Genomic DNA, 16260 nt, shown 5'->3' with positions numbered 1-16260 from the left:
CGAATTGGAGGACCGCGTTAGGAATCTGATAGCGATTAGGCAAACCGAAAATTGGATCGACTCGGTTTGTTTAGACAATTCGGCTACATCTGATTCGGCTTCAGTCTCTCCAGGTCCCACTGTAGTCAGTGCGAGGCCGAAATCAGCAGCACCAATTCAGCCACAGGGCGAGTGGGTAACAGTAAGACGGGGTCTAAGAATCCAAAATTTAGTCCCCAGCACCCAGGTCACCAATTCGGACCCAGAACAGGTTCTCAGCTCTCCGCAGCGCCTGTGGAAACTGAGAATAATAAAGTGCTCATAATTGGCGATTCCATAGTGCGGAATGTTAGAATTCCAAACTATGTTAAACCAGCAGTTAATGTTAAGTGCCTTGCAGGGGCCAAGATTTCTGGCATAAAGGCCGCATTGGACCGTGTTGCCGACGATGAAGTATCTACCTTATTGCTGCATGTCGGCACTAATGATATTTATTTACAGCAATCTGAGGTATTAAAGCGAACTTCATCTCTCTATGCACCAAAGCTAAAACAAAATGTCGGAATTTAATTGTATCTGGTCCCTTACCAAGATTGTATAGAGGGATGTGATTTATAGCAGATTGCATTCCTTTCACTGCTGGCTAGAAACCTGGTGTGCAAATAAAAGCATAGCATTTGTGAACAATTGGGATGATTTTTGGGAAAGGCCTGGATTTTTCAGAAGAGATGGTCTTCATCCTAACTGGAGGGATCTTATGTATTATCCCAAAATATGGCAGCAAAACTGCCTGGTTGACTGATTAGAGCACCATCCAGGCCGCAGTCATGTGATCTTAAATCACAGGCTGTTCTTTATCCCACCTGTTATTTTCCTGAAGCTGTTACCCATAATCCCTGTTGTGGGGCATCCAGTAAATTTAGTCTTGAAACAAACCATAAATTAATTGATAACCAAAAATAAGGTGTATAATTAGACCAAGGGATAAAACCAGACACTCCACCAGGGGCATCTGTAATAGAAATTTAATTCAAATTAAAACAAAAATATATCAGCAGTTCAGAAAGAACCATGCAGTTTTAAATGCTGTTTATTGAACATTGCTCTCTTGGCACTAAAGCTGTTTTGGTAAATGATATAATATTAAGTACAAAATCTGATCTGTGTCTTCTTACTGAAACCTGGCTTAGTAAATGTGACACTGTTCCCTAGCTGAGGCGTCACCAGATGGATACTCGTTCCTTCATAAGTCTAGAGATTCTGGTCGAGGAGGAGGCCTTGGAATAATTCATTGTAACAAAATGCAAATCACTCCTAAAAATTTAGGCAACTTTACATCCTTTGAGGCATTCATTTTAAATATTAAAACAGATTCCAACACAATTATAGTGCTAGTCTACAGACCACCAGGGCCATATTCATTGTTCATGACTGAATTTAGCAACCTTCTGTCTGATTTGGCTATAAATTATGATCACGTAGTTCTGATGGGGATTTTAATGTACACATTGATGTGGAAACTGACACTTTTAGCAAATGTTTTACTTATTTGTTAAATTCAGTAGGATTTTGTCAGATTGTCAAAGGTCCAACTCATAATCATAACCATACATTAGATTTAATTATAACTTACAAAGTTGAAATTCAAAATTTAAATATTACTCCATTAAATGTAGTTATTTCCGATCACTTCTTAATTACGTTTGATTTAGTTCTGCCCATGCCAGCACTCGCAGATTAAAACAAAGACAGTGCGACATCTAGATTGTAATTCTGCTTCAAAATTTATAGATACCTTGAGTAAGTCGAGTGTAATTGTGGAAAACCATTTAGATCAGTTAACATCAAATGTAAACGTGGAAAACAATTTAGATCAGCTAACATCACATTATAATGTGACCTTGAGAGATGCTCTGGACACAGTGGCTCCACCTAAAACAAAAGTGATCAAAGCACATAGAAACTCTCCCTGGTTTAATGAAAACACTCGAGCTCTTAAATTAGAGTGTCGAAAACTGGAGCAGATGGAGAACAACAAAGCTACATGTCTTTCAAATTGCATGGACAGAGAGTGTTAATAAATATAAAAAGCCCTCTTTAAAGCTCGCTCAGAATACTATTCTACATTAATAGATAGCAATAATAAAAATCCTAGGGTACTTTTTAGAGCAGTGGCTAAATTAACAAATGGGAATTCAGATCAACAGTGCAAAATACCAACAGATATTAGCAGTACAGACTTTATGAACTTCTTCAATGAGAAAATTAAAAATATAAGATCCCAGATCTCAGCATCACAGTACAAACCAAATACTAGCTTAGCAGACCCTGCACATTGCATTCAGCACTTTAATAATTTTAATCCTGTAACTGAACAGGAAGTCTTAACTTTAATTACTAAAATGAAGCCCACTACTTGTTCCCTAGATCCAGTGCCAACAAAACTAGTAAAAGTGCAATGGATGTTCTTGCAGCACCATTCTAAACATTATCAATAGTTCATTATTGCATGGCACAGTACCTGATGCACTAAAAGTGTCAGTCATTAAACCTTTACTTAAAAAGTCAGACCTAGACCCACACATACTAAATAACTATAGGCCTATTTCAAATTTACCATTTCTCTCTAAAATACTAGAGAAAGTAGTCGCCAGTCAGCTTCAGTCACACCTTACGCATTACAATTTATTTGAGAAATTCCAGTCTGGCTTTCGCACTGGTCATAGTACAGAAACGGCACTAACACGGGTTGTAAATGACATTCTGATATCCTCTGATGAAGGAAATTCCACTGTAATTATGTTGTTGGACTTAAGTGCAGCATTTGACACCATTGACCATTCTATTTTACTGCACAGGCTAGAAAACGATGTTGGGCTTACAGGCCCGTGCTCGCTTGGTTCAGTTCTTATTTATCAAATCGATTCCAGTATGTACAGAAATGTGCTGACAGTACTCCATCATTATACACAGAAGTTCAATATGGTGTCCCCAGGGCTCAGTACTGGGACCTTTACTGTTTTCACTTTACATGCTTCCACTGGGATCTCTCATTAGGAAACATAATGTTAATTTTCACTGTATGCAGATGACACCCAGTTATACCTTTCATTTAAATCAAATGAAGTTTCTCCGATGTTGTCTTTAATTAGTTGTGTTAGTGAATTAAAGGAATGGATGAATGAGAACTACTTGTCTTTAAATACAGATAAAACAGAGATGTTAATTGTTGGAGGGAATGACGCTGATCACAGCAATATTTTGTCGTCATTTAACTCAGTTGGAATCCCAATTAATTTTACTGAATCAGCCCGCAATCTAGGAGTTATCTTTGACTCTAGCATGTCATTTAAAGCGCATATTACAAAGTCGTCCAAAACATGTTTTTTCCATCTTAAAAATATTAGGAAATTAAGGCGCTTTCTAAATAAACAGGATTGTGAGAAATTAATTCATGCATTTATCTCTAGTAGGATTGACTACTGCAATGCGGTGTTCACTGGCTGTTCAAACTGTTCTCTATACAGCCTCCAGTTAATCCAAAATGCGCTGCAAGAATTATTACAAGAACAAGAAAATATGAACACATAACCCCAGTTCTTAAATCTTTACACTGGCTCCCAGTTAAATTTAGGGCAGATTTCAAAATCCTCCTTTTAACATATAAAGCATTAAATGGCCAAGGTCCGCTTACTTGTCTGAACTTATCATGACTTACAAACCTGAGCACATTAAGATCTCAAGATGCCGGTCTGCTTAGGATTCCAAGGATTAATAAAATAACAGTGGGAGGTCGAGCTTTTAGTTACAGGGCCCCTAAACTGTGGAATGGTCTTCCTGCTTCCATAAGAGATGCCCCCTCGGTCTCAGCCTTTAAATCCCGGCTGAAGACTCACTACTTCAGTTTAGCATATCCTGACTAGAGCTGCTGATTAACTGTACATACTGCATCTCTGTTGTTAGTCATTAGCACTATAACATAAGTAACATGATAATTATATTTGAATACTAACCCTCACCTATTCTGTTTCTTTTCTCGGTACCCAAATGTGGCCATTGGTGCCACGGCCCACCTGCCAAGTTGTTTGCCTACCTATGGTAAAGTCATCCCTGATGGAGGATCACAGGAATCGTCAGGTAGAGGGGTCCTTTCATCGGAGCAACGTTTCAGCCATGGCATGGCCAAATGGAGATGCAGCTAGATGGATGAGGTCTCCAGGACTCTAAAAATATCCAAACCTAATTATGTCATATCATCTACTGTTAAACCGTAATTCTAAAATTTTTATTATGCTGTCTTAAGGAATTGTTCTGTTGTGTATATTGTATTGTATTGACCCCTACTTTTGACACCCACTGCACGCCCAACCTACCTGGAAAGGGGTCTCTCTTTGAACTGCCTTTCCGAGGTTTCTTCCATTTTCCCTACAAGGTTTTATTGGGAGTTTTTCCTTGTCTTCTCAGAGAGTCAAGGCTGGGGGGCTGTCAAAAGGCAGGGCCTGTTAAAGCCCATTGCGGCACTTCCTGTGTGATTTTGGGCTACACAAAAATAAACTGTATTGTATTGTATTGTATTGTATAATGTGTATGAAAAATGTTAAACCTTGACAGTTGAAATAAATCATGAAACAATTAAAACAGCAACAGTTCTTTGGAAAATACAAAGGTACTACAAAATTTAAAGAAGAGACTTTCCATCCATCCATTATCCAACCTGCTATATCCTAACACAGGGACACGGGAGCCAATCCCAGCCAACACAGGCAGGAACAAACCCCGGGCAGGGTGCCAGCCCACCACAGGGCACACACTAAGGGACAATTTAGGATCACCAATGCACCTAACCTGCATGTCTTTGGACTGTGGAAGGAAACCCACTCAGACACGGGGAGAACATGCAAACTCCACACAGGGAAGCGAACCCAGGTCTCCTTGTTGAGAGGCAGCAGTGCTACCACTGTGCCTCCATGCTGCCCCTCTAATTATATTGTTTCGTTTAATTATTAGCATGCAGTTCACTCTTCAAGATCAATAAATGTGGACAAATGTTAAAAAAAAAAACATACCAGCAATTACTAATAAGGTGTTATTAAAAAATGACATGTTTCCATTAATATGCTAACCCTAAAACAGAAAATACTGTGACTTTTACCCAAACCGCAGGGTTACGAAGGTGATATTGCAACTGAAAATGAAAATCCTTATTGCCTTTTTCTCCAATATGATGTACTTACAAAAAGCTTTATAAATTCCACAAAGTAAAAAAAATAACATTATAAAGTTCACATACACACGTCACATTTCATTTCGCTCCCTCTTCGTTCGACTGGTAGTTAAACTTTTCAGGTGACAAATATTCTTTCAAGACGTTATAAAATTCAAAAGGTCCCATCTTCTCCAATAAGAACTCCACTTACAGACACAAACGGCAACACAAAAATGACTTGCAAGTGCAATTCAAATCTGATGAGTGACGCGCGTCCTAAAACAGCAGACATGCAAAGTACAAATCGGACTGCATCGTGAAAGTAATTTTTAGCAAGGTGAGAGTACGTGCATGTGCGAGGCAAATCGGATAGGGACTCATGTCGTAGAATAAAAAAGAAATTAAAAAAAAACGTGGATCGAGCTTTGTCATAACAGTAAATTTCTGCGCATGCGTATGTCCACGGATCAGGCAGGCAACGTAAATCCTCTACTACAGGGGTGCCCAAGACGTCGATCACGATCGACCGGCAGATCGGAAAGGTAGTGCAGGTAGAACGCGTTGCTTTAAAAAATAAATAAATAAATAAACGTTAGTCTATCATATATCCTCCCTATGGCGTTTGCCACTTGATTGACATACAGGGCGGCCTGTCTGAGATCTCTTTTCTTCTAAGACACTGGTCATCCCACACGTACAATCAGACGCGTAAGCTAGTGCAAAACTTGGGCTGTGATTTAGTTAGCCTTCCATATTATATTGACTAAACAAGGGATTTAAAAAAAAATGTTTCGGGAGGGTATGGGCGGGATGTGGAATTGGAGGAGGACTTTTTTCTCTCATAATGTCACAATCGAAGTGCATTTTTCTGATCTGTCAATGTATCATTGCTGTTCCAAAGAAGGAAAATGTGGAAAGGCACTGTTCATAAAAACTACGAAACTGACGTCCTTCTGAAAAGCGATCTGAGAAAGAGAAATGAGAGGGAACTAAAACCGTAGTTATTCGGGCAGCCGTCATTTTTCACTCGGCTGAATTTAAAAGTAAAGGCAGACACACTGAAGCATCGTTCCAGATGAGTCACTCGATCATTAAGCAGAAGAAGTGTGATACCTCCCTGACTGCATTATTCGGCTCTACTTATTTATGCGAGTCAGCCTTGTCCCACATTAAGATTGTTGATTCCAAATACTGTAGTGACCATAAATGGACTGAATTGTTATTATGCCATAAAGGTTATTCAGTCACGCAAGGTACGACAACATATATTTTATACTTTATATATATATATATATATATATATATATATATATATATATATATATATATATATATATATATATATACTGCTCAAAAGAATGAAAGGAACACTTTTAATCAGAGTATAGCATCAAGTCAATGAAACTTATGGGATATTAATCTGGTCAGTTAAGTAGCAGAGGGGTTGTTAATCAGTTTCAGCTGCTGTGGTGTTAATGAAATTAACAACAGATGCACTAGAGGGGCAACAATGAGATGACCCCCAAAACAGGAATGGTTTAACAGGTGGAGGCCACTGACATTTTTTCCCTCCTGCTCTTTTCTGACTGTTTCTTCACTAGTTTAGCATTTGGCTACAGTCAGTGTCACTACTGGTAACATGAGGCGATACCTGGACCCTACAGAGGTCCAACTTCTCCAGGATGGCACATCAATACGTGTCATTGCCAGAAGGTTTGCTGTGTCTCCCTGCACAGTCTCAAGGGCATGGAGGAGATTCTAGGAGACAAGCAGTTACTCTAGGAGAGCTGGAGAGGGCCATAGAAGGTCCATAACCCATCAGCAGGACCAGTATCTGCTCCTTTGGGCAAGGAGGAACAGGATGAGCACTGCCAGAGCCCTACAAAATGACCTCCAGCAGGCCACTTGTGTGAATGTCTCTGACCAAACAACCAGAAAGACTTCATGAGGGTGACCCAAGGGCCCCATGTCCTCTAATGGGCCCTGAGCTCACTGTCCAGCAGCATGCAGCTCGATTGGCATTCGCCATAGAATACCCGAATTGGCAGATGCACCACTGGTGCCCTGTGCTTTTTACAGATGAGAGCAGGTTCACCCTGAGCACGTGACAGAAGTGAAAGGGTCTGGAGAAGCCATGGAGAACATTATGCTGCCTGTAACATCATTCAGCATGAGCAGTTTGGTGGTGGGTTAATGATGGTCTGGGGAGGCATATCCATGGAGGGTCACACAGACCGCTACAGGCTTGACAAAGGCACCTTGGCTGCCATTAGGTATCAGGATGAAATCCTTGGACCCATTGTCAGACCCTAGGCTGGTACAGTGGCTCCTGGTGCACAACAATTCCTGGCCTCATGTGGTGAGGTGGTTTTCGAATGGAGGATCATAATGTGCATGAGGTAGTGAAAGGGAGGCTACTGAAAGTAAAAACAAAAGTAAATGGCTGTTGGTTCACTTTTATTAATGTATATGCACCAAATAATGGGACTGAGAAACTTGATTTTTATAAAGTATTGGCTGATGTTTTAAGTCAGTGTGACCCTGAGGAAGTGGTGATATTGGGTGGGGATTTTAATTGTACCCTTGACCCTCAGAGGGACAGAAATAACAACCTGGAGCCACACCCCCAATCTGCACGGGAATGGGGAAGGATATTGGGGGAGATGGGGCTGGTGGATGTGTGGAGGAGTAAACATGGAGACCGCAGCAGACAGTACACATGGGCAAAAATAACTAGTGAGACCCTTTCAATGGCGAGGCTCGGTAGATTTTATACTTTTAAGCACCTATTGGGTCTATTTAAGGAATGCTCCATTGTCCCCACTGGTTTCTCAGACCACAGCCTAGTGGTTTGTACAGTTCTATCGAGCACCTACAGGCCTCACAGTGCATACTGGCATTTTAATGGACTCCTACTATAAGATCAACGATTTAAAGACATTTTTAATTATTTTTGGAGAGGTTGGCGGGGTTCGAGGAAGGAGTTCACCAGCTTACAGCATTGGTGGGAAATGGGGAAGGACCACATTCGATCCTTGTGTCAGCAATATACCAGAAATGTCACACGGTCGTTACAGTCAGAAATGACACAACTGGAGGGCAGAATATCTCAGATTGAACAGCTATTAGGGAATGGCTCCGATGAAACACTTAAAGAGAGTCTCAAAGCAACAAAGAGGGGGCTCTCACATTTGCTAGACACAAAAGCTCAAGAGGCTCTAGTGAGGGCTCGCTTCCAGCAGTTAACACAAATGGATGCACCAACACAATATTTCTTTGGCCTGGAAAAGAAGAATTCTCAAAGTAAAATTCTACACTGTGTGACTAAAGCTAATGGTGAACAGACACATAACTTGGGTGAGATAAGAACAGAAGTCTGAGTGTTTTATGAAAAGCTGTTTTCTGCTGAAGGATGTGGTGGTGACGAAAACTTACAGTTCTTTTTAGAGGACTTACCACAGCTTCCGGTAACAGATGCCACCGTGCTGAATAAAGAGCTCACTATGGCAGAAATTTCAGCAGCAGTAAATGAACTTCATAATGGAAAAGTCCCTGGGATAGATGGCATTCCAATTGAATTTTATAAAGATTTTTGGGATGTTATCGGCCAGGATTTGTTAGAAGTGTTTAAACACAGTGTGTGTTACCTCAGAGCTGCAGAAGGGCCGTGATCACACTCCTACCTAAAAAAGGTGACTTGTGCCATATTAAGAACTGGAGGCCTGTGTCTTTACTTTGCACAGATTATAAAATCCTTTCAAAAGCCTTGGCTAACAGAATGCGCACAGTGTTAGTGAAACTGGCGCATCCTGACCAGAGCTATTGTATCCCCGAGAGATCTATTTTTAATAACATTTTCTTAGTCAGAGATATTATTGCTGCAGCAAAACTATTCAATTTTAGAACGGGATTTATTTCAATTGACCAAGAGAAAGCCTTTGATAGAGTCGGACACTCCTATCTATGGAACACTCTCAAGGCCTTTGGATTTGGGGAACAATTTATAAAGTACATTCGGCTGTTGTATTGTGACATTTCTGGTATAGTTAAGGTCAATGGTGGTTTATGTGCGCCTTTCAGCGTCCAAAGAGGAGTCCGACAAGGCTGTTCGCTATCAGGGATGCTGTACGCCCTTGCCTTGGAGCCATTCTTAGTCAACCTGAGAAAAGTGCTGACTGGTCTCTCCATTCCTTACTGTACTGGGAATCCTATAAAGGTCACGGCCTACGCAGACGACATTGTTGTTTTTATCGCAAAACAAGAAGACTTTGATAATGTCACAAACTGTCAAAGGAAATATGAATTGATTTCCAATGCTAAAATAAACTGGAGTAAAAGCAGTGCATTGTTAGTTGGAGACTGGGCCGGATATAAGACACCGCGTTTAAAAGGAGAGCTGCAATGGAGAACTGAAGGGATTCTCTACCTGGGAGTACATCTAGGAGACGATCACTATGTGCAGAAGAACTGGGATGGACTCTTGGAAAAAGTGGTAGCTCAGTTGGCCAGATGGAAATGGATACTTTCCCAAATGTCGTACAGAGGTCGGATGTTAGTAATTAACAATCTGGTGACTTCGAGTCTGTGGCATCGGTGTATCTGTCTGGAGCCTCCACCACATGTAATTCAGAAGATTCAAGAGAATGTGGTTAACTTTTTTTGGGATGGTCTTCACTGGTTGAGGAGGAGCGTATTATACTTGCCACTTGATGAAGGTGGGCAAGGCATTATGGACATTGAAAGCAGAATTATTGCCTTCCACCTTCAGACTGTGCAAAAACTGTTATACTCCACAACGCCCGAGCCCTGGATGAATTTTAGCAATGCTCTTTTTTAACCAAATGGGACAAATGGCATTGGGCAAAAGCTTAATATGGTGTCGTCTTGAGAAACCTGAGACCTTACAAGTACCAGACTTTTACAGGAGTCTCTTTAAAGCTTGGCAATTTTTATCAATACAAAGAGACTGTGATGACCTTTCATTGTTTTGGATTCTAGAAGAGCCCATTGTGTTTAATCCAAATATCTGCACCACAATAGGACAGTCTGCAAGCTTTATTCATAGTCTCCGTAGAAATAACATTACACAATTAAAGCATTTAATCAACTGGGAGGATTTTAATTGGAAAAGTCCAGAAACTATAGTAGCAGAGACAAAAGTGCACTCAGTGCGGCTTGTGGGGAATTTCTTAACGCAAGTTAAAGCATCTCTAGCAAGTGAAGTAAGGACACTCCTGCAGGACACCTTTAAAGACCAGCTAAAGCCACCCGAAGATCCGACTTTCACTACACGTGGTGTCTCCAGTAGGAGATTGGGACAATAATGACACCAACAGATTACTTGTGACAAAAGATCTGAGAGACTTGCCCTTAAACACCATCAAAGGAAAACAGCTCTACAGGATCTGCGTAAAAGTAAAGAATCAGGATCAACTGAAAGCACTGAAGGCCGACACACCCTGGAGGAAGAAGATTGTTATTCCTGAAGGAACCCTGCCAGCCACTATATAGACCACCATTGACCAGTAGGGTAGGGGATTTACAGTGGAGGATATTGCACGGTATAGTTGCTGTGAACTCCTTTCTATCAGTTATTTGTCCAGGGGTTTCAGATACCTGCCCTTTCTGTGGGTTGAGGGAGACTGCATTTCACTGTTTTATGTTTTGTGAGAGATTGGGGGCTTTTTTAAAAATGATAAAGCAGCTGATTGATGGTCTGGGGGTCTGTTATAATAGGATGGTGTTTGTGTTTGGGGTTAAGAGCTCAAAAAAAACAAATACAAATATTAACCTGGTAAACTTTATTTTAGGACAGGCGAAACTGGGAATATGGAAAACCCGGAAAAATAAGGATAAAGGAGCAGGCAGCACAGACCCCACAGTATTATTTAAAATGACTTGTAAAAGTAGAATAGAAGTAGATCTGAAGTTTTTTTTTTTATTTTTTTTTATTTATTAATTTTATTACAATCAATACATAGCAATCAAGTTTTTACAAAAAAAAAAGAATTATGTTAAGAACAGATCGATCCCCACCCCTGAGAGAGAGAGCATGCCAAACGGTGTAAGATTTAAGGCTTGTAAACATACCTAAATTAATAAATTCTCTGTGCTTTATAAACTTATTTTAAAATATTACTGATTAGATCCTGCCATGTTTTGAAAAAAGTCTGCACAGATCCTCTAACTGAGTATTTGATTTTTTCCAATTTTAAATAATATAACACATCGGTTTCCCACTGACTTAAAAGAGGAGAGTTTGGGTTCTTCAAGTTTATCAGAATAAGTCTGCGTGCCAACAGTGTAGTGAATGCAATCACAATTTGTTTGTCTTTCTCCACTTTAAGCCCCTCTGGAAGAACATCAAACACAGCTGTAAATGGGTTAGGAGGGATTGTGAGTCCAAGGCTGTCTGAGAGGTAATTAAAAAGTTTGGTCCAGAATGATGTTAATTTGGTGCAGGACCAGAATATGTGACATGGTGAGGCCGGGGCTTGGTTGCAACGTTCGCAGGTTGGATCTCGCCCTGGATACATTTTGGAGAGTTTTATATGAGACAGATGTGCTCGATATATAATTTTGAGTTGTATAATTGTATGCTTTGTGCATAAGGAGCTCGAGTGAATTCTCTGCATTGCTACTTTCCACTCCTTTTCTGATATATTAATTGAGAGGTCATTTTCCCAGTGTCCTCTTGGATCTTTGAAAGGAAGGGATTGTAAAAGGATTTTATATATTGTAGAGATGGAGTCTAACTCCTTGAAATTGAGCAATAATTTTTCCAGCGTGGATGAGGGTGCAAGATGAGGAAAATCTGGAAGGTTCTGTTTAACAAAGTTCCTAGATCTGAAGTTTCATACATCTACTAGAAATCTTTCACAGTTTAAGGATAAGTGGTGTGTAAATAATGTATTGTGCAATTATGACAATGATGAAGTTCACTTCGCATTCTAATTCTAATTTTATTATTAATAGTATATGTATGAGCATAAATCTATAGAGTATTGTAATAAATGAGTGGAATTGTGGGATGGAAGAGATGAATGAAGGGGCCAGGGTTTGGGTGGGTATTTATGAAATGAATAAGGGATGGACTTATTTAGAAGTTTAAAATGTGATTTTACTATGTTTTGTTTTTTCTGTGGTTGGATTTTGTGTTTTTAATGAATTTTATACTGAATTCACAATCTATCACATTCTATCATGCCATTCACAATGTATCAATGTATTATATAGTGCCTTCTATATCTATCTATCTATCTATCTATCTATCTATCTATCTATCTATCTATCTATCTATCTATCTATCTATCTATCTATCTATCTATCATATAGTACCTTTCATATCTATCTATCTATCTATCTATCTATCTATCTATCTATCTATCTATCTATCTATCTATCTATCTATCTATCTATCTATCTATCTATTTTCTGCCATTTCAAAGCCTTGTTTTTTTTGTTTTTTTACTTAGCTCTACCACCCTTAATTGTGCTCATTAAAGTGGCACAGCAGGTTGTTCTAGTTTGGGTAAAACATTCTGTTCACAACCAGTTTAGGAGACTCATCTGGTCCCGTTGTTTGCATTCTTTGGTGTGTTTTCTTCTGCACTTATCATTTCGTGTTCCCCTCCAGGGAGTTTCTGGTCCTATTGCATTTCTCACCTCCCTCTCAGTCAGTTAGGCATTCAGAGTTCTTTGCACATATTGATGCACATAAAGAATATACACTACTGGTCAGCTGTTTGCACACATCCAGAAATGTTCATGTTTCTGTTTGAAACTGATTCCTTTTCTTTTCTTCAAAATACCATTAAACTGACTTGGAGAAGACATTACTAGTGTTGGTAATGGCTATTACTGTTTGAAATGACTGATTTTTAATTTGTTATTCAATTGACTGCAACGCTCCATTTCAGCTATTCCTTCACTGTCCTAATGATCAACCCCCATAGTTTACCCTTATAAATGTTAACTGGTTATTAGAGAAACCTATGTCAGCGGTTCTCAAACTTTCGTATTTTGCTCCCCCCCTCCCCCCTCCTTTTCTACCTGGAATAATTCTGCGCCCTCTGCATAATATAAAATAGATGAGAATAACCCACTAACAAGGTTATGAAACTCGTGCGGTGTCGCAGTATCCTATCATTTTTACTTTCATAAGATTTTCATGTGTTCGGCTAACTTCGATGAAATATTTGCAATTATTTTTTTTTTTAAGTGCTTTAATAATTGTTAAAATGCCATGTGTGGTTTTTGGTAGTAATTCTAATCCCAAAAACAAAGAATTAATTATTTATTCTTATTTATTTTTTTATGTAAAGAAACGATTAAATACATTTTAATTTTTAAAAATCTCATAAACAAGGACACCGATGAAGTCAATCTGCGTGAGACGAACGTATTTTTGTCCGACAAATATTATAGCGCTGTTCGTTGTATCATGAAAATAGCCCAATACGCAGTAAATTATTGAACTCAATTTGTCAATATTGGCTACGCTGCCAATGTGGTGCAGTCGCGCCGCATTATCACCTGATCTACTGTTACCCGGATGTTCGCGACAGATACCGATACGTCTCAAACTTTCTGGATTGAAAATACGCGACTATAAAAGCAGCAGCAGCGGCGCCGCTCGTCGTAGAAACAAACTTCAAATAGAAAAGGAGCTCAGAGTGTCTCTCGAATATCAAACCAAACCTGGACAGGCTGTGTACTTTAAAGCAGGCACGTATTTGTCATTAGATCTATGCCTTAGAAATGTTTTATTTTCAACCTTCGCAAACATATGCGTTTTTTAATATCTGGAAAAAATTTCGGGATTAACTTGCTTAGAGATCACAACGCCTTTGCATTCTATGAACAATTACATTCCAAACTGAACATTCCAGCTACACATTTCTTTCGCTATCTTCAAATTAGGAACTTTGTTAAACAGAACCTGCCTGATTTTCCTCATCTTGAACCCTCATCCATGCTGGAAAAAATATTGCTCAATTTCAAGGACACCAACTCTGCAATATATAAAATTATTTTACAGTCCCTCCCTTTCAAAGATCCAAGAGGACACTGGGAAAAAGATCTCTCAATTAATATATCAGAGGAGGAGTGGAAAGTAGCAATGCAGAGAATTCACTCCAGTTCCTTATGCACAAAGCATACAATTATACAACTCAGAATTATACAGTGGTGTGAAAAACTATTTGCCCCCTTCCTGATTTCTTATTCTTTTGCATGTTTGTCACACAAAATGTTTCTCATCATCAAACACATTTAACCATTACTCAAATATAACACACGTAAACACAAAATGCAGTTTTTAAATGATGGTTTTTATTATTTAGGGAGAAAAAATCCAAACCTACATGGCCCTGTGTGAAAAAGTAATTGCCCCCTGAACCTAATAACTGGTTGGGCCACCCTTAGCAGCAATAACTACAATCAAGCGTTTGCGATAACTTCCAATGAGTCTTTTACAGCGCTCTGGAGGAATTTTGGCCCACTCATCTTTGCAGAATTGTTGTAATTCAGCTTTATTTGAAGGTTTTCTAGCATGAACCGCCTTTTTAAGGTCATGCCATAGCATCTCAATTGGATTCAGGTCAGGACTTTGACTAGGCCACTCCAAAGTCTTCATTTTGTTTTTCTTCAGCCATTCAGAGGTGGATTTGCTGGTGTGTTTTGGGTCATTGTCCTGTTGCAGCACCCAAGATCGCTTCAGCTTGAGTTGACGAAGAGATTGCCGGACATTCTCCTTCAGGATTTTTTGGTAGACAGTAGAATTCATGGTTTCATCTATCACAGCAAGCCTTTCAGGTCCTGAAGCAGCAAAACAACCCCAGACCATCACACTACCACCACCATATTTTACTGTTGGTATGATGTTCTTTTTCTGAAATGCTGTGTTCCTTTTACGCCAGATGTAACGGGACATTTGCCTTCCAAAACGTTCAACTTTTGTCTCATCAGTCCACAAGGTATTTTCCCAAAAGTCTTGGCAATCATTGAGATGTTTCTTAGCAAAATTGAGACGAGCCCAAATGTTCTTTTTGCTTAACAGTGGTTTGCGTCTTGGAAATCTGCCATGCAGGCCGTTTTTGCAGGCCAGTCTCTTTCTTATGGTGGAGTCGTGAACACTGACCTTAATTGAGGCAAGTGAGGCCTGCAGTTCTTTAGACATTGTCCTGGGGTCTTTTTTGACCTCTCGGATGAGTCGTCTCTGCGCTCTTGGGGTAATTTTGGTCGGCCGGCCACTCCTGGGAAGGTTCACCACTGTTCCATGTTTTAGCCATTTGTGGATAATGGCTCTCACTGTGGTTCGCTGGAGTCCCAAAGCTTTAGAAATGGCTTTATAATCTTTACCAGACTGATAGATCTCAATTACTTCTGTTCTCATTTGTTCCTGAATTTCTTTGGATCTTGGCATGATGTCTAGCTTTTGAGGTGCTTTTGGTCTACTTCACTGTGTCAGGCAGCTCCTATTGAAGTGATTTCTTGATTGAAACAGGTGTGGCAGTAATCAGGCCTGGGGGTGGCTACGGAAATTGAACTCAGGTGTGATACACCACAGTCAGGTGATTTTTGAACAAGGGGCAATTACTTTTTCACACAGGGCCATGTAGGTTTGGATTTTTTCTCCCTAAATAATACAAACCATCATTTAAAAACTGCATTTTGTGTTTACTTGTGTTATATTTGACTAATGGTTAAATGTGTTTGATAATCAGAAACATTTTGTGTGACAAACATGCAAAAGAATAAGAAATCAGGAAGGGGGCAAATAGTTTTTCACACCACTGTATATCGAGCACATCTGTCTCGACTAAAACTCTCCAAAATGTTTCCAGGGCATAATCCAACCTGTGAACGCTGCAACCAAGTCCCAGCCTCACTGGGTCACATGTTCTGGTCCTGCACCAAATTAACATTATTCTGGACAAACATTTTTAATTACCTTTCAGACAGCCTTGGACTCACAATCCCTCCTAACCCATTTACAGCTGTGTTTGGTGGGCTTACAGAGGGGTTTAAAGTGGGGAAAGACAAACAAATTGTGATTGCATTCACTACACTTT

This window comes from Polypterus senegalus, chromosome 4 (assembly GCF_016835505.1).
Source record: "Polypterus senegalus isolate Bchr_013 chromosome 4, ASM1683550v1, whole genome shotgun sequence".
NCBI classification, from domain to species: Eukaryota; Metazoa; Chordata; class Cladistia; order Polypteriformes; family Polypteridae; genus Polypterus; species Polypterus senegalus.
This window is presented reverse-complemented; position numbering follows the sequence as displayed.